Raw genomic sequence first — 21,480 nt, forward strand, 5'->3', positions numbered from 1 at the left:
TAACAGGGATTTCCCTGGGAGCTCTCAGGCTCGGGAGGAAATGGTGTTCCTGCCCCTCTGGGAAAGCAGGGAGCGGGATCGGTGCTGCAGCTGTGTCTTTTTCCCGCTCTCCGCAGCTGTTCCAAGGATGCCCTGGAGTGCTCTGGCTCACGGCAGGATAATCGATCCGTGTGCCTGGGTGCGCAGCTGGGTCAGTCACTGGGCTCCCGTGGAACCCCTGAGGTTGGAAAAGCCCTTCGTGCTGCTGAAATGGCCCCAGGACAAACCTTCCCAAGCTGGAAGCAAAGCCAGGGGCAGGGAGGGAAATCCAAGAGGGTGGTGGGAAGGGCTTTCTCCCAGCTCTGGACGCCCTCAAGGCAGGGGTGATTTCTAAGTGTTGTTAAATGCTGCAGCAGCTCTGTCCCTACGTGAGAGCTGCCTCAGCTTGGGCGAGTGTGAGGATGTCCAGCTCTTCCTCAGGGCTTGGAGCACGGCAGGGTGCAGAGCTCAGGTTAAATCTTGTTTAAACACTTTTAATATCAAAATGTATTAGAACAGAGACCGAGGAAATAACACACGAAAGTCTGTTGCAAGCATAGGTACCAGCTGCCTTTATTAAAGATCCACGTTGACGGATGTTTTGTCAGACCACTCTGAGGCCAGAATGTGTCCAAAAAGCTTCACTAACCCCTTGTTCTTCTGCTGGTAGGGCAGCGTCTGACCCCAGGTCTCGGGGGCTGCGTGGAGAGTCCTCCCTGGAGCAGGTTCACCCCGTGAGGATGAGCCACAGAGGTTCAGTTCTTGGAGCAGGTGAGGATCTCTTTTACTTAGTAATTGCTTTTGCTGGTTTTAATGTCACAGCTCCGGTGTTCCTTCAGGCATTGTGCCCTGCAACAGCACTCGCAGCTCCTGTGCTGGGCAGGGAGCAGTTCTGCTGTGGGAAATGGACTTGCAGAAAATTGTCAGAGTTTGACAGGAGGTTTACATAGTATGTATCTGAATGGAAAATTTGAGATAAGAAACGCTGACTTAGAAATGCCATGGAATAGGACATTGAGAGAGATAAATCTTCCTCACACAACGCACCAGTTTATCAGATTATGCCCTTTTCTGACCCAGAAATAAGGCAACTGAGAAGTGTTTTTAAAAACTTTTATTTCATTTTCAGTCTCACGTGAAGGGTGAGACAATACAGATGTTATAATTCATGCCACCGCAATCAGAAGCCAACTATTTCCTAATTACAATACATTATAAGCGTTTCTTGGCCTATTAGCTTTTGCTACACTATGCCTTAAAACCAATCATCTGAAATTACCCCTCATGAATCTTATTAGAGTGCATCTTTCATAGTTCTATTTCTCTAAAGTATCTAGTCTTATTTACAAACTCATCCTTTAAAACTTGTTTCCAGTTCCATTTCTCTCTCAACAGGGACGTGCAGTGAAGGACGGTGCAGCAGGGAAGGGGAGTCTTTACAAACTCTATCAGTATTTCTCCCAAAATTGGGAGAAATGGGGTGGAGCAGAGATGGGGGTGGTTTGGTTTTGTCTGGGCCGGTTATTCCTTGCGCAACGTTTTAAATCTGTTGTAGGATTTACTCTCCAGTATCTTTCTAACAAAAGCTGACAGAAATTTAGGTCCAGGGTTAGAAGTTGGGTCCATTCGCTGCAAAACCTTGCCCAGGCTGGAGGACCGGGGTGATGGCCGCTCTCAGCAAAGGTTACCTATGAATACCGTGTCAGATTTCCCTCGGTGCTGGGCAGGACAGGTGAGGGCTTGGATCAGGAATTCTGCAAACAAGGCCTGTGTGATGTTGGTTTCTTGTGTTTTTCAGGGCGCCAGGGCTGGCACAAGGACTCGTGCAGGTGCCGCTCTGGCACGGGAGCCGTTGCCCTGTGGAGCCATTTTAAAGGTGTGATTATGGAACATTTTGGAGGCCGTTTCTGGAATTCCATTTGTAGCTGGATCTCGCTCCGAGTGCAGCGGTCCAGGTGAGGGTTCTGACCTCTCCAGACTTGTGCTCACCTTGGTACAGCCTGGAGCTGGAGCAGTTTTCCAGGGAAGTGGAGATGGCTGAGGACCGGCGCTCTGGGAAGCAGGGACCCGCTGGGATTTGCATTTGCAAAGCTGACGTAAAGTTTGTAAAAGCGGCCCGAAATTCTAATTCCTGCGGTTTCTGGGGAGGAGGTGCAGGTCACCCCGAGAGCGAGATCAGAACTCGTTTGTGGCGAGGAGTCTGAAGGTGCCACACCTGGCAGGAGCTGTGTGCTCGAGGCAGTCCCAGCCCCGGAGGGAGGCTGACGGGCTCTGCTCACGGCTGTCCCCAGCTGTCCCCAGCCCGCTGCTCAGCCCTGGAGCTGCTCTGGATCCGGGCTGTCCGTGCTGGAGCGCCCTGCTCCCCGCAGGGCCCTGCCCTAACCCACGCAGAGAGAGCCCTGCCGGCCAGAGTTTCCTTTTTTCCTTTGCGATCGCTGCGCGCTCAGCAGGGAAGGGCCGGGGCTGCTCTTGGGCCGGGGGCACTCGGGGCTCAGGCAAACCCAGCCCCGGCGCGTGGGGGTTCACAGAGCGAGCAGCTGCCGGGGCTCAGGAGCGCTCACGGCTCTTTGTTCCGAGGCAGCCGGAATTTCTGACCCCGGCCTTTATTTGGCTTTTCCAGCCCAGCGCCTTCGCTCGGCTCCGCTGCACCGAGGGGACTTTTGCTCAGCGCCTCCTGTCAGAAGGTGCAAACTCTCCGTTCAGCCCACACAGCCCCAGCCCTGCCCTGCGAGCCCTTCCCCATCGTGCCCACGCGGTTTCTCTCTCGCTCAGCCGGGGCAGGCTCTCACTGACAGCCACAGAAACAGAAGGGATTGCCTTTTATTTCATTCTTTTCCTGCTTAATGCCCGCGTCTTGTACTTGCACATCAATCCCAGCTTCTCCCGAGGCTGCAGATCAAATCTTTCAGTGTCCGTGGGAGTTTCTGGTTTTCCCGTTCCCACGTCTCCCCTCTCCCTCTGTATTAAAAAAAAATAAAATTATTAATGGATTTTGTTAAGCATTTGTTGCATATATTAACATAAAGAAGGTGTTATCGTTATTATTATTATAATAATATAATTTAAATGTATAATTTTGTTATAAGATTTTAAAATTATGGTGTTAAATTTTATTTATTGTTATATTAGTTATTCTTATTTTTGATATTTCTTAAAGTTGTACACTTTTATAAGTAGATTTTATGTGATTAGATGCATTTATAACTTTTATTCAATTTTTATATTTATGTTTGTGTGTTAATAAAAGAAAATTTATTGTTGATTTTTTGTAAAACTGCGTATTTAATATTTTATATTTGTTAGAAAGGTATTTAGTGTAAGGGATGTAGAATTAGATCGTTTATTTAGATAATATTTCAATTGATTTAATTATTTTAGTGTTGTTGAAGTAATAGGTGGTATAAAATGTGATCCTACCATTTTTAAGTTTCAAGGCTTAAAATTACTTTTATATTTTGATTACTATTGATGGATAAATGACTTTTTTGTTTTAAATTGGTAACTATTTTTATATTAAGAGCTAATAATGTAAGGGCTTTTTAATTATATGGATTACTTGTAATGTTTTTTATTGGTATATTAAGTAAGTAGGTAAAGAATGGATTTTTTTTGAGAAGCGCTAGATAAATACAAAGTATTTAAACTTGAAACTTTAGTTAAAGTTACTGAAATGTTTGTTTTAGGTTGGTTAATTGGTAAAGTGATATAATTAAAAGTAAATAAAGTAAAGAGAGTAGAAGTATAATATTTGATAGAATTTTATACTTTGTAAGTTATTAAATAAGATGTTTATAATATTGATTTTTATATTTATAAAAAAACCTAAAGTTTCTATATTTTGGTGGGTGCAGTACAAGACGTCAGGCGTATGTTGCAATTCTCGCGTAATCTACCATTTGTATTTACATAGTGTAGTGTATCTTTGTATTTACATTGGTGTTTTATTTGTGGAGTGGCGAGTGTGTTTTTTGTGTGATCTGGTTTTATGGTCCTTATTGAAATTGACTTGGGTTTTTGTACTTGTTGAGATATAAGTAAACTTTATGTTTTGACATGAGAAATAAGTCTTGTTAAGTTTTGTTTTATAAAATTGTATAGAGACTTGCAAGATAATGGTATAAGTTGTTATAATTTTTCAGTTATAAGCATGAAGAAATATAAGAATAAAATAATGTACGTAGTAAAGAAGAAATTGACAATAATTAGGAATTACTTAGATAACATCTATAATTAGTAACATAGGTGAAATTATATCATTAGTAAGTATTAAAAGATGGTACGTTATTTTAGAGTTTTTAACAGTTGATAAATGTTAAATTAGTAGCAAGTTAAATAATTATGTGTGGATAATGATTTTTTAAGTTTAAAATAAAAATAAGTTTATTTGTTATATCGATAAAGTTAAATTGTTAAGTTAAAATTATTTGAATTTTATTTTTGACGTAGAAAATATTTGGGTTTCTTGTTAATTATTTTATTTAGGTAGAGTTAGGGTTAGGTTCTAGTTTAAATTTTAATTGGTGAATGTTACTTAATGTATTCTTATATAATGTTTCTAAAAATAGTAGTTAAGAGTAAAAATGTTAGGATTAAAGATGAATTACATTATTTAATAATTGGATTTTTTAGAAGTGTTTTTAGAATAGATTTGAGTATAGTAAACTTTTGTTTAAAGATTTGAAAGTGGTTATGGACAGGATTGTGAGTTTGGATTTGGATATTGAGAGTGTGAAGGTGGAGAAAATGTATGAGAGAGCGATTACTTAGTGTGAAACTTAGAAATAGAAATTAATGTTGTAGTCGGGTTTTACATTGAAGTGATTTTGTAATAATAACTGAGGAAAGTGATAAGATTAACAGTCTGGAGGAGGTTTTTAATAAAATATATTTTTTTTTAGTCTTGAAAAATATTTAAAACTGTGAGATAACATTAGGTTAAATTATAGAGTTAGTGTAGAGATTAGTTAGAGGGTTAACTTGTTTTAAGAGCTGTATAAGTAGAGAATAAAAAAAGTAGGAATTAGAAATTTTATGTGTTTTTTAGATCATTATATAAAGAGATAACAAAGTACATGAAAGTTGGTTGTAAATATTATAATAATATTTAATAAATATTGCTTATTATAAAAATTATTATATAATTAGTATATTAGTAGTAAGTGTTTGAAGAAGTTAGGATAACTTTAAAAATATATATTAAGGAAATAGAGTAAAATTCTTAAATAGCATGATATGAATAGTAATTGCTATTTTTTGGTGTTACTTATGAAAGATAAAAAGAGTAGAGATTGTAATGAAGAACAGAATTTTTGATGAAATTGATGACATAATACACTATATTTTTTTAACTTCTGAATAGGTGTTTGTTAGTGTTTTCTTTTAGTTGTTGTAATTTGAGTAGTTTCATTTTTTTTAAATAAAATTAACCATATACTGTATAGTTTAGAGAAGTGATTTTTAATAAAATTTAGGGTAAGTTATATTACATAACATTTAAATTTAGACTGAATGAATTTTGATAGTAAGGAATAATAAACTTAATTTTAATAGATAAAAAGAAACTTAATGTATTTATTTAAATGCATTGACATTTAAGTTTGTTTGATTTTACTAACACTTAACATATTGAATGTTGTTATTTATAAGTATTGAAGGTTTTTTAAGTCTTTTGGTTTTGGAGAAATTTTAGCTTGTTGAGTTGAGATTATTACTTATATCTTTACCGAGTGGTTTTATTTATTGGGAGATATGTTTCTTAGTCATAGATTTTTATTTATGTTACATTTCAAATGGTACTAATTTGTGTAGTGGGTTTTGTTAAATGTAGGATATTGATTGGATTGTTTTATATTTTTTGTGGGCTTGGACAAATGGTTTTTGTTTTTTAAGAGTTTTTGATTTAGAATTTGAAGAGTATTTGGCATTTGGAAGAAATAAAATCGGGGGTTTTTTGGATACGGTCGAGCTGTATTTTTAATGTTAGCAAGGACTAGTTTTGGTACGTTATTTTGATTTTTTTGTTTGCTTACGGGGAGGGTCTCCTGTTAGATGTGGAAGCCTGAGACTGGCACAAGGAATTTTTGTCTAATGCTTGATGAGTCTGTTTTATGGGGAGGAGGTGTTATTTTAAGTTTTATAAAATACACCGAGAATTAGTTAAAATCGTGGAAGAAACATTATGGTAATTAAAGGGCGCTACGTTTAAAGAGCTATAAATCTTTTTAAATAGCTGCTTGACGTAAGGCGAGCTTAATCTCCCTTTTCTGCCCCAGAAAGCATCGGGCACGTCCGCATCAATGGCACCACCTCTGCCCACTGCTCCTGCTCCACCCGACCAAAAGCAAGAGCAAAAGTTGGTCGGGCTTTAAGAACTTGCAATAACTTTGAAGCAAAAGAAATCACGTTTGTCTCCCGCGCTTTTTCCTTTCGGGTGCCGCACTCACCTCTGCGGACACGCGCCGAGCTCTCGCTGCAGGAACCCGTCAGGCCTCGGTGGCTGTGAGTTCACGCTCCTCTCCCCGGGGAATTGAAAGAATTGCTGAGGAATCGCAGAAATGTTTTCTGGAGCCTTTCCCCTTCGGTGCCCCTGTGCTGTGTGTGGGACGAGGGCAGAGGAGCCTCGGGCTGGAAAGGGGCAGGAGAAAGGCAAAGGGACCCGCCGGTGTCCCCAGGGCACCGTGGGGAACACAACGGACACCGCGCGGGCACGGGGAGGTGAGGAGTGACAGTCTGGGCCAAAATCCCAGCTCACCCCAGGGAAATAAGCGAGGGACATTTTGGAGGGGAAAGCTGAGGTCACGAGTTCACCCAGCCCGGCCACGTTGTGTTTGCGCAAAGCGGCACCAGAGGTGAAGGTCAATCCTGAGCCAACCCTGCTCAACCTCTAAGTCCCAGAATAAATTCTACAAGCTGTCCACTGAGGGACTAAAAATACACAAAAGAGAACCAAGAGCATTCCGAGAGCAAACCAGAAGGTTCCTGGCAATCCCGTTGCAGCGATGTCACAGCCTTTTTGACAGAGCTGTAAGATTTTTATTTCAATGCTGCGTTTCTCTGCTGGGATCATTCACTCCGTGGGCTGTGGGGATTTTTTGGGTTTGAACTCCCTCACGGTGGCCCTGACACTGCTCAGGAGCTGGAGGAAGAGCAGAGCCAGCGCTCCTGGCAGGGGCAGGGAGTTTTCCCCCACAGCAGATCCAGCAGCTGCCCTCCAGCCCGGCCAGGAGGGATCTGCTTTGGCTCCTGGCTGCTCCAGGTGACATTCCAGCAGCCTCATCTCCCATCCAGCCCGGCCAGGAGGGATCTGCTTTGGCTCCTGGCTGCTCCAGGTGACATTCCAGCAGCCTCATCTCCCATCCAGCCCGGCCAGGAGGGATCTGCTTTGGCTCCTGGCTGCTCCAGGTGACATTCCAGCAGCCTCATCTCCCATCCAGCCCGGCCAGGAGGGATCTGCTTTGGCTCCTGGCTGCTCCAATGACACTCCAGCAGCCTCATCTCCCATCCAGCCCGGCCAGGAGGGATCTGCTTTGGCTCCTGGCTGCTCCAGGTGACATTCCAGCAGCCTCATCTCCCATCCAGCCCGGCCAGGAGGGATCTGCTTTGGCTCCTGGCTGCTCCAATGACATTCCAGCAGCCTCATCTCCCATCCAGCCTGGCCAGGAGGGATCTGCTTTGGCTCCTGCAGGGACAGAACATGTTCAGCTGCTCCAGGTGACATTCCAGCAGCCTCATCTCCCATCCCTGCTCCTGCCCCTCCGGCTCTCAGCTCCCTCCCCACCCGGAGCTCAGGCTCCAGTTAATGTTTTAAAGCAGGACAAGGCGGTGGCTGGATGTGCTCCCGGCCTGTGCTGAGGCAGAACATCTCTCCTGCAGAAGCTCAGCTCCTTTCAGAGCCTCGGCATGTCCGTTTTCCTCAGGAAAGGGATGCACATCCCTGCCTGCAGCACACCTCCAGTGGGACCCACCTGTGAGAGTTTTCCATCCCTTCTGCATCTCCAGCTGGCTCCCTGGAAATCTCCGAACATCATCGCACTCGAACCTCTGATTTCAAGGCATCTCCGAGGCTCTTGCTTGGCATTTAGTACCCGTGAAGGAAGATTGCCTTGGCTGAAATGCTGCTGGTGAATGATGGCCTCAGGCTGGAAAAGAGGGAGGAGATTTGGGGTGGCTGGAACATACCTGGCAGCTGTGTGGGAGCTCGGGGAGGTCGGCAACAGGGATTGCCGTCAGAGCCCCTCTGCAAACGGCCCGTGCCTCCATTCCCAGGTAATGCCAGCCGTTCCCTGGGGTCCCTGTCGGCTGTCGCTGTCGGCTGTCCGGGCTGAAGCATCCCTGCGTGCCTGTGGGGAGCAGCCCCTGGCCGAGGAGCCGCGGGCAGCCCTTCAGCCGTGTCCGTGCCAGCGCTGTCCCGTGCGCCGGTGCCCGTGCCGGGACGTGCGTTCGGCACGCTGCGAGCCACGGGCAGGGCACGGCAGCTCCCGCCCCGCAGAGCCAAGGACAGGAGGTGCTCTCTGCCCTTCGGGGGCTCCGGCGCCTCCAGCCCCGCACCGGGCACAGCCGGAGCGGGAGCAGCGGCCCCGGCGGAGCGGCCGCTCCCGGCCGCGGCGCCGCAGCCCCGCTCGTCCGGCGGGGCTCCCCCGGGGATGCGGACACGGGGCGGGGGAGGCGGGCGCTGCTGCTCGCAGGGGAGCGCGGTGGCCACGGGGCTACCGGGGCGGGGGGGCTCGGCATCCCGCGGGGGCTGCGGGGCGGCTCCGTGTCCGCCCGCGGGGCCGGAGGCGGCGCTGCGGGAGCGGCGGTGCCGATGGGGTCCCGGCCCCGACGCAGCCCCAGCTCCCCGCGGCCACAGCGAGAACGGGACCCGAGCCCCGGCGGGACCCGAGCCCCGGGCCGGCCGCAGCTGGAGCGGCGGCGCCCGTCCCGGAGCGGCTCCTCCCGGCCGCGGCGCTGCCGGTCCGGATCCCAGCCGCGATCCCGCCTCGATCCGCCGGCCCCGGCACCCCCTCCCTGCCCGCCGAGGAAGGAGCGGCTCTGCCCGGCTCCCCCAGCAGACACCGGCGGGCCCAGGACCCAAATCCCGATCCCGATCTCAGCTGAGCGCCTCGGACGCCGCGCAGGCCGGGAGCTGCCCCGATCCGATCCCCGCACGGAGCTCCGAGCGCCGGTCCCGCCGCAGTCCGTCCGAGCATCCACACAGAACACGGGGCGGGCGCGGAGCCGCCGCCATTTACGGGCGGGGGGCGGGGCCGGGGGCGGGGCCAGCACAGGTGCGCGCACAGTTGCGCGGGGCCCCAGCGCGCCTGCGCGGGGCGGGGCCGCGGGTATTTAAACCGCGGGGCGAGCGCGGCGGAGCCATTTGGTGCTGGGCGCTCGGAGCGGGAGGTTACGACCGGTCGGGCTCCATATCTCTGTTTCTTTTGCTTTTCTTGCGCGTTTCTTTTCTTTTGTATTTCTTTTTCTCTGTACCTCTCCTATCTACCCTCCTTTCCTCCCCTCCCCCACCCCCTACACCCTCCCCCCCCCCAAACCCCCCCCCCTCCCTCTCCCCCCTAGCCCTCCCCTCCCTCCCTCCCGGGCGGGCCCCCCTACACCCCTTTCCTTGTCCTCCCTCTCTATTCCCCTACTCACCCCTACACTATCCTGTCCCTCCATCGTGTCCCTGTTCCTTCCCTCCCCAGCCGGGCTCCCCCGTGCCCCCTCCCCCTGCTCCCCCCACGCGCTCCCGGTTCCTCCTGCCGCCTTTCCGTGATGCCTTTCCCCCTCCACACATTCCGCCTCCTTCCCCAAAGCTGCCTTCAATCTTTCTTTTCCTTCACCCGGCTCTCCCCCCAGGCCCCTCCCCAGCTGCCCTGCACACCCCGACCTCTCCCCACCGGCCCCCTGTCCTCGTCCCCTTCCCCTCGACTGCCGCTCTGCTCCCCTGTTCTCGTTCCCCATTCCCCTTTTCCTTCTTTCCTCGCAGCCGCGGGGCTCGGGGCGCCGCAGAATAAAGCCCAGAGGGCCGGAGCCGGCGCCCCCCGCCCTCGCTGGGGTCCCCACACGGGGCCGGAGCCGCTCTGCGGGTCCCCCCATTGCAGTCTAATACACGGCCCGACACTGCCGGGGTGCGGCTTTCCCGACATCACACTGGGGGTCGGGCTGGGGGTCGGGAGGGGGTCCTGGGGGGAGGAGGGTGGGGGGGTTAGGAAGGGCCCCCTCCGGAGGAGGGGGTCCCGGGGGTGGGGGGGGCCAGGGTGGGCCCCCTCCGGAGGAGGGGGTCCGGGGGAGGGGGGCGGGGTGGAGGGGGGGCCTTCCCCCCTCCAGCCCCGCCCCCTCTCCGGGACCCCCTTCTCCGGACCGGGACCCGGGGGGAGGAGTGGGGGGGGGGTGGGGGGTGGGGGGGGGTGGGTGGGGGGTGGGTTCGGGGGGGTGGGGGGGTGGGGGGGTGGGTGGGTGGGGTGGGGGGGGTGGGGGGGTGGGGGGGGGGGTGGGTGGGGGGGGGGGGGGGGGGGGGGGCGTTGGAGGGGACCGCCGGTCGTGTGTTTTTTTATTTCTGTTCACGGCGCAGAGTGACGTGACCCCCTCTGCTACCCCCCCCCCACCCCACCCCACCTCCCTCCCCACCCCCCCTCCCACCCCACCCCCCCCCCGCCCCCCCCCACCCCCCACCCGCCCCCCCCCACCCCCCCCCCCCCCCCCCCCTCCCACCCCACTCCTCCCCCGGGTCCCGGTCCGGAGAAGGGGGTCCCGGAGAGGGGGCGGGGCTGGAGGGGGGAAGGCCCCCCCTCCACCCCGCCCCCCTCCCCCGGACCCCCTCCTCCGGAGGGGGCCCACCCTGGCCCCCCCCCCCCCCCGGGACCCCCTCCTCCGGAGGGGGCCCTTCCTAACCCCCCCACCCTCCTCCCCCCAGGACCCCCTCCCGACCCCCAGCCCGACCCCCAGTGTGATGTCGGGAAAGCCGCACCCCGGCAGTGTCGGGCCGTGTATTAGACTGCAATGGGGGGACCCGCAGAGCGGCTCCGGCCCCGTGTGGGGACCCCAGCGAGGGCGGGGGGCGCCGGCTCCGGCCCTCTGGGCTTTATTCTGCGGCGCCCCGAGCCCCGCGGCTGCGAGGAAAGAAGGAAAAGGGGAATGGGGAACGAGAACAGGGGAGCAGAGCGGAGCATGCGGGAAGGTGGGGAGGGAGGTCGGGCTGCGAGTAAAGCGGGCGGGGAAGGGAAAGGCCGGCAGGGGGAAAGAGGGACGGGACAGAGGAGGGAAGAGAGAGGGAATGGAACGGAGCAGCGGGGCAGGGACAGGTGAGGGACGAGTGGGGGGGTCGCATTTGGGGGAGGAGGGAGAGTGGGTTTAGGGGAGAAAAAACAGAAATATGGAGAGAAGGAAGGAAGGGTAGATGGTGGGACGGGAGGGGAGGCCGAAATGGGACGAGAAGGAAAAGGAGGAAGACAAAGAAGGGGAATAGGAGCAGAAGGAAGGAAGAGTAGAAGGGGGCACAAAAGGGGAGCGAAAGCAGTCGGCTTTGGGGAGGAGAGGAAAACGGGGGAAAGGCAGGGAAAGAAGGGGAATGGGAGCAGGAGGAAGGAAGAGTAAAGGGGGGGAAGGAGAGAAGGGCGAAGCTGCGGAGCCCGCACAGAACCCACCACCCTCACTGCGCTCCGAGTGAGCAAATGGCGGCTGCAGCGATTCCCGGCACTTAAATAAGCTCGGCCCCACCCCACGCAGGTGCCCCGCGGTCCCGCGCACCTGAGCCAGCGCCGGCCCCGCCCCTGAGGCTCCGGCCCGGCCCCGCCCCTGAGGCTCCGGCCCGCCCGGGATGGAGGCGGGGCCATCGCTCCCGGCCCGCCGGGATGGGCCCGGGGCTGCCGCTTCGGCTCCCGGCGGTGCCGCCTCTGCCCCGGCGGGCGGGTCGGGGTCTCTCTCGGGCCGGAGCACCGGGGCGGCGCCGGGGCCGAGCCGGCGGCGGCGGCGATTTCCCGGGGCTGACCGAGACCGGCCGGGGCGCGGGGACCCCCGTGCCGCCCCAGCACCCCCAAACCCCGCCGCTCCCCGCCGTGCCAGGGAATTTTCTTTTTCCCGGTGCAGGCCGAGACATTTCTGTGAGAAAACTCAAAAGTCAGGGGTACGGGGTCTGAGGGGAGAGAAGAGATTCTGGTATAAATCCAAAACGCGTTGTGAAAAACAACATGGAAGAGCTCATTTGCTCTCCCAGCCCGGTTTCTGTGTGACCGTCTGTGATTCCAGCTGCTCCGCTGGCACTGGCAGCCTGCGGGGCTCGAAGGACTTGCCAGGTGCCCAGCACGACAGAAAATAACGGGAGAACTCCCCGGCTCTGGCAGCGGAGCCTCTCGGCAGTGTCCCGAAAGCCCCGCAGTGCCAGCATCTCTGCATGGAAGCTGAGGGGCTCCAGCGCAGCCCCTCTGCAGCGTTCCTCTGCAGCTGGCACTGCCCAGCGCCCCTGACCAGGGTTTGGGGTCCCTGCACAGCCCCCGGCGCAGCCCCCTGGCTTCTTCCAGCTCCCTTCAGCCAGGATGATTTTCTCGGGGGTAGGAGCACCCAAAGCCAGCGGAACTGGCCTCAGCCACTTTCCGTGGGATCTCTCCTCTTCCTTCCTCACCAAATTCCCACTGTCAAAACCCAGCTTGAGGCACAGATCCCCATCCCCTCAATCTCTCCAAGGAATTGGGCTCGGATTTCCCAATCCAGCAGGGCAGAAATGCTCTTGTCCTTACCGTGCATCCTAATTGCAGTAATGGCTTAAGAAATAATTGAAAGAAATTAAAGGAATGAAGAGAAATTAAATAAGAGCTGCCAGCTCCAACTAAGGGATGCTCAAACCCCTTACCAACAATTCGCTTTAATTAACCGACTCAAACAAAGTAATCAACACCACATTGATACAGTAGGATTCTTTTTAATCGAGTTATAGATAAATATTGCAGAATGTAAAAACCTTTGTAAATCCAGAAACTCTTTCAAGAGATAGACAGGGCACAGCTGCAGAGAGTCTTGGGGAGTTCAGGGGAAAAACCCCAAAGTTTTCAGTGTTTAGCATCTCCCACCCTGTCGTCACTGACAGCAAACACGGCTTCAGCCTCGGGAAAACACGGAGAGTCAGGGATTTTACAGATCCTGGTCTCACCTCAGCCTCTCAGCAGGTACAGTCTGCAGGGAGAGGGAAGAAAAAGGGTCAGAATGGACAGCCTACTTCCAGAAAATCATCACCATTCATAAAGCACTAAGCAGAGCTGTAAGAACTTCCCCAAAGGTTCATTTCCCTGCGGACTGAGGGCTCTCAGTTGAAGCACGGGCTGGACCTGCCACGGACAGACTCCAGGAACCCCAGAAGTAAAAGCCACTGGGCCAATTCCAGAAAACATTCCAAAATCAGGCTCCTAGGATGTGACCATCTCCTCTCTCACCTGGAGGCGGAAGCACAAGGAATGATCTTCCCTCCTGTGGGTTTTCTGGGATCTGCAGTGAACCGCAGGGGGAAGAAAACAAAGCCTGAATATTTCGCACGACTGGAACAGAAAAGTGGGGAAAAGGGAGGCAGGGGCACTGCTGGGGTGATAACTGGGATCCAGCCTCTCCACACCAATGGAAGCAGAGACTGAGTGACAGAGCCTTTGGGACCACTTTGCTGGGATTCATAGGAAAACGGGTGAGTTTTATTTTGGCAATAAAGCCAAGCTGCTTCTCACCTCATCAGCCGGGTACAGCAGCAGCACCCGCAGGAACCTGGCCAGGTGGCTCTGCCTGGCAGAGGGCTCCCCACTTCCTGGGAATTGTGTGCTACAGGGCTGTGCCACTGGCCATTAAAACAGTTCCCACCTGGCCCTTCACAAAGGCAAGGTGCTTTTTCCATACAGCAAATGGTTTTTGAATTAAGAAGGTAACACTATACTCAACTGGAGAAGAAAAAAGTGAGAGCTGTAAAATTTTCCCACGCCAGGCAAAAAAGAAAGCCAAATCAAACCAAAACGAAAAGTAGCATAACAATGAAAAAAACCCCAAAACATATCAAGCATATTTCAAGAGAGTTTAAATCTGAATGAAGTGATTTACTTAGAGGCTTGAAAATCTGCCATGCTGCAAAAATCTAACTGCTGCAATAAAAGCCTTTTCTTACATCACATTTTAGCCCTGAATTTGCAAAAACCCCTGCCAAACTAACAATTCACCACATACAGTTCTTGAGTCATTCCTGTCCTTGAGCACGAGTCAAGCTAAAGTTATGGAGACAAGAAAAACATAAGTGACTCAATGCTGCTCCTTTGGAAATTACAGAATCAGAGGGAGGGTTTTCCTTAGCTTAGGAAAAATGCACAGCCAGTTCAGCAGATACTGAATAGCAGGGAAGTCAGGAGATACGTGCTTTGCTGTCAGAGACAAACATATAAATAAATATTTACATTAAGCCAGAGGTCTACAGATGGTCTGATCAGAAGTCTTGATGCAGAAAACCAGCCCTGGGGTATCCTCTTAAGGGACACAGGAGGAACTCCTTGGCTGGGACACAGCCTCGCTCAGCGCTGCTCCCATGGCTCTCGGCTCTTTGCCAGTGCTTGCAGTGTCCCCGCAGATCCCAGAGGATGGCAGGGCCAAGGCTCCCGTTCGCTCCTCCGGCACTCAGCGAGTGTTTCCTGCCACGCCCCCTGTGCAGAGCAGCCACGCGCGGCTCGCCGGTGCTCAGCCCTGCCTCCAGGGCTTTGAATGGCACATCCACCTGCAAAATAGGCAGGGAGAGCTTCTGGCTCACACGCGGGATTTGACAACACAAAGAGCACGCGTGGGTGTCAGAAAGGGCTCAAATCTCATCTCACACCACCGAGAGGGGGAATGGAACGGAGCAGCGGGGCAGGGACAGGACAGGACAGGAAGGAGCCGGGTTTGGGGGGGACACGGAAACGGGGGAAAGAGAGGTAACTGAACACGGGCAGGAGCATGGAGCGGGAGAGAGAGGGACAGGAGGGGATCCTCCCGGCGCCCCGGCTCCGCCCCGGCTCAGCCCCGCCCGGGCTGCTGCGCTCGGCAGAGCTCGGCTCCGTTCGGCTGGACTCGCCTCCTCGGCCAGCTTCGGCTACTTTCGGCCACGCTCGGCTATTTCCGGCCGCATTCGCCTCCATTCGCCTCTTCGGCAAAGCTCGGCTCGCCTCGGCTGAACTCGGCAAAGCTCGGCTCCGCTCGCCTCCTCGGCCCCTTTCGGCCGCTTTCGCCCACGCTCGCCTAGTCCCGCCCGCTCCCGCCTCCATTCGCCCACTCCCACAGCTCGGCTCCCTCCGCCCGGCCCCGGCTCCCTCCGGCTCACACATTTCCTCAGGGCACCTCAGCACAGGTTGCACACAGAAGCTGTGGCTGCCCCCGGATCCCTGGAAGTGTCCAAGGCCAGGCTGGACAGGGCTTAGAGCACCCTGGCATGGTGGAAGGTGTCCCTGCCCATGGCAGGGGCTGGAACGGGACGAGCTTTAAAAAAAGGTGCCTTCCCATCCAAACCCTTCTGGGATTCCACGAATCTGTGAACCGCTCCCGGCAGAAGGGCTAGATTTCCATTGTGCTTCGAAAATGCTGCTGCAAGAACACGAAGAGAGATTTCAAATACTGTTAAAGTGGCACAACCACATCAAAAATTACGTCTGGGGGTAAAGTGGCAACTCTGCAATTCCAACCTCTGATACCAAGGACACATGGAGGGCTGAATCCTGGAGGTCCTTACATGACAGGATTTCTAGAGTTATCCGTCCCCAGTTTGCTGCTTAGGGTTAGAAAAGGTGGAATTCTGTTCTTAAGGGGTTACCACGTACCATCAACGTGAGAGACGGGGATGCTGATGTTTGATCAGAGTCCTGGAGCAGCCTGGAGCACGCTGGCTTCCCGAACCAGGTCTGCTGCCTTGTCCGTGTAGGGGTAGGGCTTTGTCCTCAGCCTCAGCAGGATCTGTCAGCAAAGGAGGAGAGAAAAGTAGAGTGCACCGGCTCCCAAGTGTGGGGGAACCATGTGCTGCTAAGGAAGACCACGTGCTGAAAGTGGTTGGAAGCCGGGCGGGTTTTGGGAGGACAAATTCCATATTACTTCTGCAGGATTCTGTCTACAGTTCCTGCTCTACAAACCAAATACATCAAACGACAACAACAAACAAACAAACAAAAAAACCCCACATTAAATCAACAACAACAAAATAATTACTCCTACCTCAATAACCCCATACTGCCCCAAACCATTCCAAGGAGGGCGGCAGGAGGGGCTGGCAAAGGCAGGGCCCCGCCGGGCCCCCCTCGCCGCTGCCATCCTTCTCCAGCGCCGCCGCTGAGCCGCCTTCAGCCCAAAACCCACCCAAAAATACCCCAAAATCGTCCTAAATGCCCCCCAAAAACCCACCCAAAACTACCCAAACCCTCCTAAAAATATCCAAAAAACTCACCATAAAATGCCCCAAAACCAGCCCAAAACCCTCCCAAAAATACCCCAAAAAATCCACCCAAAAATATCCTAAAACCCACCAAAGAATACCCCAAAGCCCTCCCGAGAATACCCGAAAACCCTGCCCATAAACACCCTGAAACCCCAAATTAACCACTCTGAACCCCAAAATATCCCTGAGCTCCTCATACCCCAAATTTTCCTCCCCAACCCCCAAATTCCCCCCCGACCCCCAAAATTCACTTCTGGGTCTCGTCCTCGGGGGCCGGCGGCTGCCGGGGCCCCCCCAGGCCCGCGGGCGGCGCCCCCAAACCCGGGGGGAGTTCGGGGTCCGAGTCGGGGTCGTCCTCATGAGCCACCAGCCTGGGGACCCAAAAACCGGGGGGAACCCCGAATCGGGGGGGGGACCCAAAATTGGAGGGGGTTCTGGGGGGTTCTGGAAGGTCTTTGGGGCATCCCAGGAGGACTTTTGGGGTCTCAGGGGGTTTTGGGGGTCCCAGGAGGAATTTCAGGGGTCCTAAAGGGAAATTTGGAGGTCCCAGGGGGAGTTTTGGGGTCCCAAAGAGAATTTTGGGCGTCCCAGGGAGGGCTTTGGAGTCCTGGGGAGAAGTTTGGAGGTTTCAAGGGGTTTTTGGGAGGAATTTTGGGGGTCCTGGGGGGGGGTTGGGGTCCTGAAGGGAATTTTTGGGTTCCCGAGGCTGTTTATGGCGGTCCCGGGGCTGTTTTTGGGGGATCCCGCCGGGTATTTTTGGGGGTGCCGGGAGTGTTCTTGGGGTCCCCCCTCACCAGTCCACGGCCGGCTCCACTCCCCGGTTCCCGGTCAGCGCCAGCGCCTTCGCCCTGCGGGACCGGGGGGCTCCCGGTTATTTTTGGGGGGTCCCAGAGGGTTCTGAGGGGTCCCGGGGGGTTTTTTGGGGGTCTCGGTGGCGTTTTGGGGGTCCCGGGGGCTCCGGGGCCTGTCCGTGTGTCCCGCCCCCCCCCAATCCCATTCCCGGTGCCGGGTCCCCTCCGGCTGCTCCCGCCCGCCCTCCCCCGCTGTCCCCCCGGTGCCGCCGCCCTCAGCGCGCCGGGCCCCGAATCCCACCTCCAGCAGCGCCTCCAGAGCCGCCCGAGCCCGGTCCCACCGCCCGCCGCCATCACGGCGGCGCCGGGCTCCCGACACGTGGGGGACGGCGGCCGGCGAGGGACAGAAAGGCACAAAGCGTTCCGGTACGGACGGCGGCCGGAACGGGACAGAAAGCCTCCCTCGCCGCTGCCATCCTAATCCGGCGCCGCCGCGGAGCCGCCTCCAGCCCTCCCCTCACTCACAGACATCGCCCCGCTCGCCGCTCGCTGCCGCCCCTCGCCCCGTCTCGGTGATTTTGCCGGGCGCTGGCTGGGGGGCTGCAGTACCGCCCTGTGCCCACAAGGCGGCAGCACTTTTCAAGCGAGTCCGCGCCAAGCCACTCCCAAGAGGGCGGCCGGGTTGCAGTACCGCCCTTTGTCCACAGGGCGGCAGCACTTTCCAAGCGAGTCTGCACCAAGCCACTCCCAAGAGGGCGGCCGTGGGCGGCGGGGTTGCAGTACCGCCCTGTGCCCACAAGGCGGCAGCACTTTTCAAGGGAGTCCGCGCCAAGCCACTTCCAAGAGTGCGGCTGCGGGTAGAGCGGCTGCACTACTGCCTTGTGTCCACAAGGCGGCAGCACTTTTCAAGCGAGTCCGCGCCAAGCCACTCCCAAGAGGGCGGTCGGGCTGCAGTACCGGCCTTTGTCCACAAGGCGGCAGCACTTTTCAAGGGAGTCCGCGCCAAGGCACTCCCAAGAGTGCGGCTGCGGGCAGAGCGGCTGCACTACTGCCCTTTGTCCACAAGGCGGCAGCACTTTTCAAGGGAGTCCGCGCCAAGCCACTTCCAAGAGGGCGGCCGGGCTGAAGTACCGCCCTGTGTCCACAAGGCGGCAGCACTTTTCAAGCGAGTCCGCGCCAAGCCACTCCCAAGAGGGCGGTCGGGCCGCAGTACCGCCCTGTGTCCACAAGGCGGCAGCACTTTTCAAGCGAGTCCGCGCCAAGGCACTCCCAAGAGTGCGGCTGCGGGCAGAGCGGCTGCACTACTGCCTTGTGTCCACAAGGCGGCAGCACTTTTCAAGCGAGTCCGCGCCAAGCCACTCCCAAGAGGGCGGCCGGGTTGCAGTACCGCCCTTTGTCCACAGGGCGGCAGCACTTTCCAAGCGAGTCTGCACCAAGCCACTCCCAAGAGGGCGGCCGTGGGCGGCGGGGTTGCAGTACCGCCCTGTGCCCACAAGGCGGCAGCACTTTTCAAGGGAGTCCGCGCCAAGCCACTTCCAAGAGTGCGGCTGCGGGTAGAGCGGCTGCACTACTGCCTTGTGTCCACAAGGCGGCAGCACTTTTCAAGCGAGTCCGCGCCAAGCCACTCCCAAGAGGGCGGTCGGGCTGCAGTACCGGCCTTTGTCCACAAGGCGGCAGCACTTTTCAAGCGAGTCCACGCAAAGCCACTCCCAAGAGGGCGGCTGCGAGAGGCGGGGCCGCAGTACCGCCCTTTGTCCACAAGGCGGCAGCACTTTTCAAGGGAGTCCGCGCCAAGCCACTTCCAAGAGGGCAGCCGGGCTGAAGTACCGCCCTGTGCCCACAAGTCGGCAGCACTTTTCAAGCGAGTCCGCGCCAAGCCACTCCCAAGAGGGCGGCGGGGTTGCAGTACTGCCCTTTTTCCACAAGGCGGCAGCACTTTTCAAGCGAGTCCGCGCCAAGCCACTTCCAAGAGTGCGGCCACGGGCAGAGCGGCTGCACTACTGCCTTGTGTCCACAAGGCGGCAGCACTTTTCAAGCGAGTCCGCGCCAAGCCACTCCTAAGAGGGAAGCTGCGGGCGGCGGGGCCGCAGTACCGCCCTGTGTCCACAAGGCGGCAGCACTTTTCAAGCAAGTCCACGCCAAGGCACTCCCAAGAGTGCGGCTGCGGGCAGAGCGGCTGCACTACTGCCTTGTGTCCACAAGTCGGCAGCACTTTTCAAGCGAGTCCGCGCCAAGGCACTCCCAAGAGGGCGGTCGGGCTGCAGTACCGGCCTTTGTCCACAAGGCGGCAGCACTTTTCAAGCGAGTCCACGCCAAGGCACTCCCAAGAGGGCGGCTGCGAGAGGCGGGGCCGCAGTACCGCCCTTTTTCCACAAGGCGGCAGCACTTTTCAAGCGAGTCTGCGCCAAGGCACTCCCAAGAGGGCGGCGGGGTTGCAGTACCGCCCTGTGTCCACAAGGCGGCAGCACTTTTCAAGCGAGTCCGCGCCAAGGCACTCCCAAGAGGGCGGCCGGGTTGCAGTACCGCTCTCTGCCCACACGGCGGCAGTACCGCGCCGTCCCCGCCGGCACGGCCTCGGCAGCGAACGCCCCAAAGCGTCCGCGCGGGAAAGAACGGAACAAAAAGCCTGCCTGAGACCCGATAGGAACTGAAAGAAAAAAGCTTTACTCTTAAGCTGCAGTTCAACACGCTTTATTTTTATGTTTTTCATATTTATATTCACATTCGGATTTGTAATGGATATTGATGGAAAATTATATTTTCATAATTTCTTACATTTATTCCTATTATATTTTATTTCAGATTTTTATACGTATCCTAATGGATATCTTAATAGAGGTCAGGGGAGGGTGTGTGGCTGGGGGCGGGGCCAGGGGAGGGGGTAAGGACAGGGGTGGGGGTTAGAGGGTGGGGTCAGCATTGGGGGAGGGGGGTCAGCATTGGGGGCGTGGTTAGGGGTGGGGTCAGGGTGTGGGGGAGGGGGTGGAGGGTGGGTCAGGGAAGGGGTTAGGGTAGAGGGAGGATTCAGGGTGGGGGTGTGGCTACCAGACAGACCCCTCCCCTACCCCCCCTATACATATATATATAAATATAAAAATATTGTCAGGCGCAGCAGTGGAAAATTTGATGCTACCAAGGAGTAAAAATTTTTATTTTTACTTTGATGCTCCCAGGGAGTAGAAATTTTTATTTTTAAAGTTGTTTTTCTTTTTTTTTACTTCCTCGGAGCACGGTATTTTCTACTCCTGCTTTTTTATTCTAAGTACAGAAAGGGGAAAAAAGAGAGAAAGAGGAGGAGAGAGTGAGAAGAAGAAGAAGAGGAGAGAGTGAGAAGAAGAGGAGAGACAAGAAGAAAAGGAGAGAGGAGGAAGACGAGAGAGCGAGAAAAGGAAAAAGAGAGAGGAGGAAGATGAGAGAGTGAGAAGAAAAAGAGGAGAGAGGAGGAAGAGGAGTGAGAAGAAAGGGAGAGAGATGAAGAAGAGTGTGAGAAGGAGAGAAGAGAGCAAGAAGAAGAGGAAAGCGTGAGAGGAAGAAGAGAGTGTGAGAAGGAAAGGAGAGAGTGACAAGAGGAAGAGAGAGGAGGAAGAGGAGTAAGTGAGAGGAAGAAGAGGAGAGAGAGAGGAGGAAGATGAGAGAGAGGAGAGAGTGAGAAGAAGAGGAGAGAGGAGGAAAAGGAGAGAGTGAGAAGAAAAGGAAAGAGTGAGATGAAGAGGAGAGAGTGAGAGGAAGAGAAGAGAGTGAGAGGAAGAAGAGAGAGGAAGAAGAGGAGAGAGAGGAGGAAGAGGAGAGAGAGGAGGAAGAGGAGAGAGGAGGAAGAGCAGCGAGTGAGAAGAATAGGAGAGAGGAGGAAGAGCAGCGAGTGTGAAGAAGAGGAGAGAAGAGGAAAAGAGCGAGAAGGAAAGGAGAGAGTGAGATGAAGAAGAGTGTGAGAAGAAGAGAACAGTGAGAAGAAGAGGTGAGAGTGAGAAGGAGAGAGGAGAAAGAGGAGAGAGGAGAAAGAGGAGAGAGTGAAAAGAAAAGGAGAGAGAGATGAAGCGAGTGTGAGAAGAAGAGAGGAGAGAGTGACAAGAGGAAGAGAGGAGGAAGAGGAGTAAGTGAGAGGAAGAAAAGGAGAGAGAGAGGAGGAAGATGAGAGAGAGAAGAAGAGGAGAGTGAGAAGGAGAGAGGAGGAAGAGGAGAGAGTGAGGAGAAAAGGAGAGAGATGAAGACGAGAGTGTGAGAAGAGGAGAGAGTGAGAAGACAGGAGAGTGAGAAGACGAGGAGAGAGGAAGAAGAAGTGAGAGG

At 54.3% G+C, this 21,480-nt stretch overlaps 3 long non-coding RNA genes across 5 annotated transcripts in view; 1 reads left to right on the plus strand and 2 right to left on the minus strand.

The window, feature by feature from the left end:
• Window positions 1-21,480, plus strand: part of LOC144248584 (uncharacterized) — a 107,914-nt gene that overhangs the window by 37,718 nt on the left and 48,716 nt on the right. The gene's annotated exons all lie outside the window — the stretch shown is intronic.
• Window positions 2,823-7,027, minus strand: LOC144248583 (uncharacterized). The gene is made up of 2 exons (XR_013341869.1): window positions 6,462-7,027; window positions 2,823-2,976 (listed from the first exon to the last, which is right to left on the minus strand). It is a non-coding gene; the product is annotated as an uncharacterized LOC144248583 (long non-coding RNA).
• LOC144248575 (uncharacterized) lies at window positions 12,892-15,499 on the minus strand. Its single transcript, XR_013341855.1, has 2 exons — window positions 14,409-15,499; window positions 12,892-13,158 (listed from the first exon to the last, which is right to left on the minus strand). It is a non-coding gene; the product is annotated as an uncharacterized LOC144248575 (long non-coding RNA).

Source organism: Lonchura striata, unplaced genomic scaffold, assembly GCF_046129695.1.
Source record: "Lonchura striata isolate bLonStr1 unplaced genomic scaffold, bLonStr1.mat Scaffold_187, whole genome shotgun sequence".
Taxonomy (NCBI): Eukaryota; Metazoa; Chordata; class Aves; order Passeriformes; family Estrildidae; genus Lonchura; species Lonchura striata.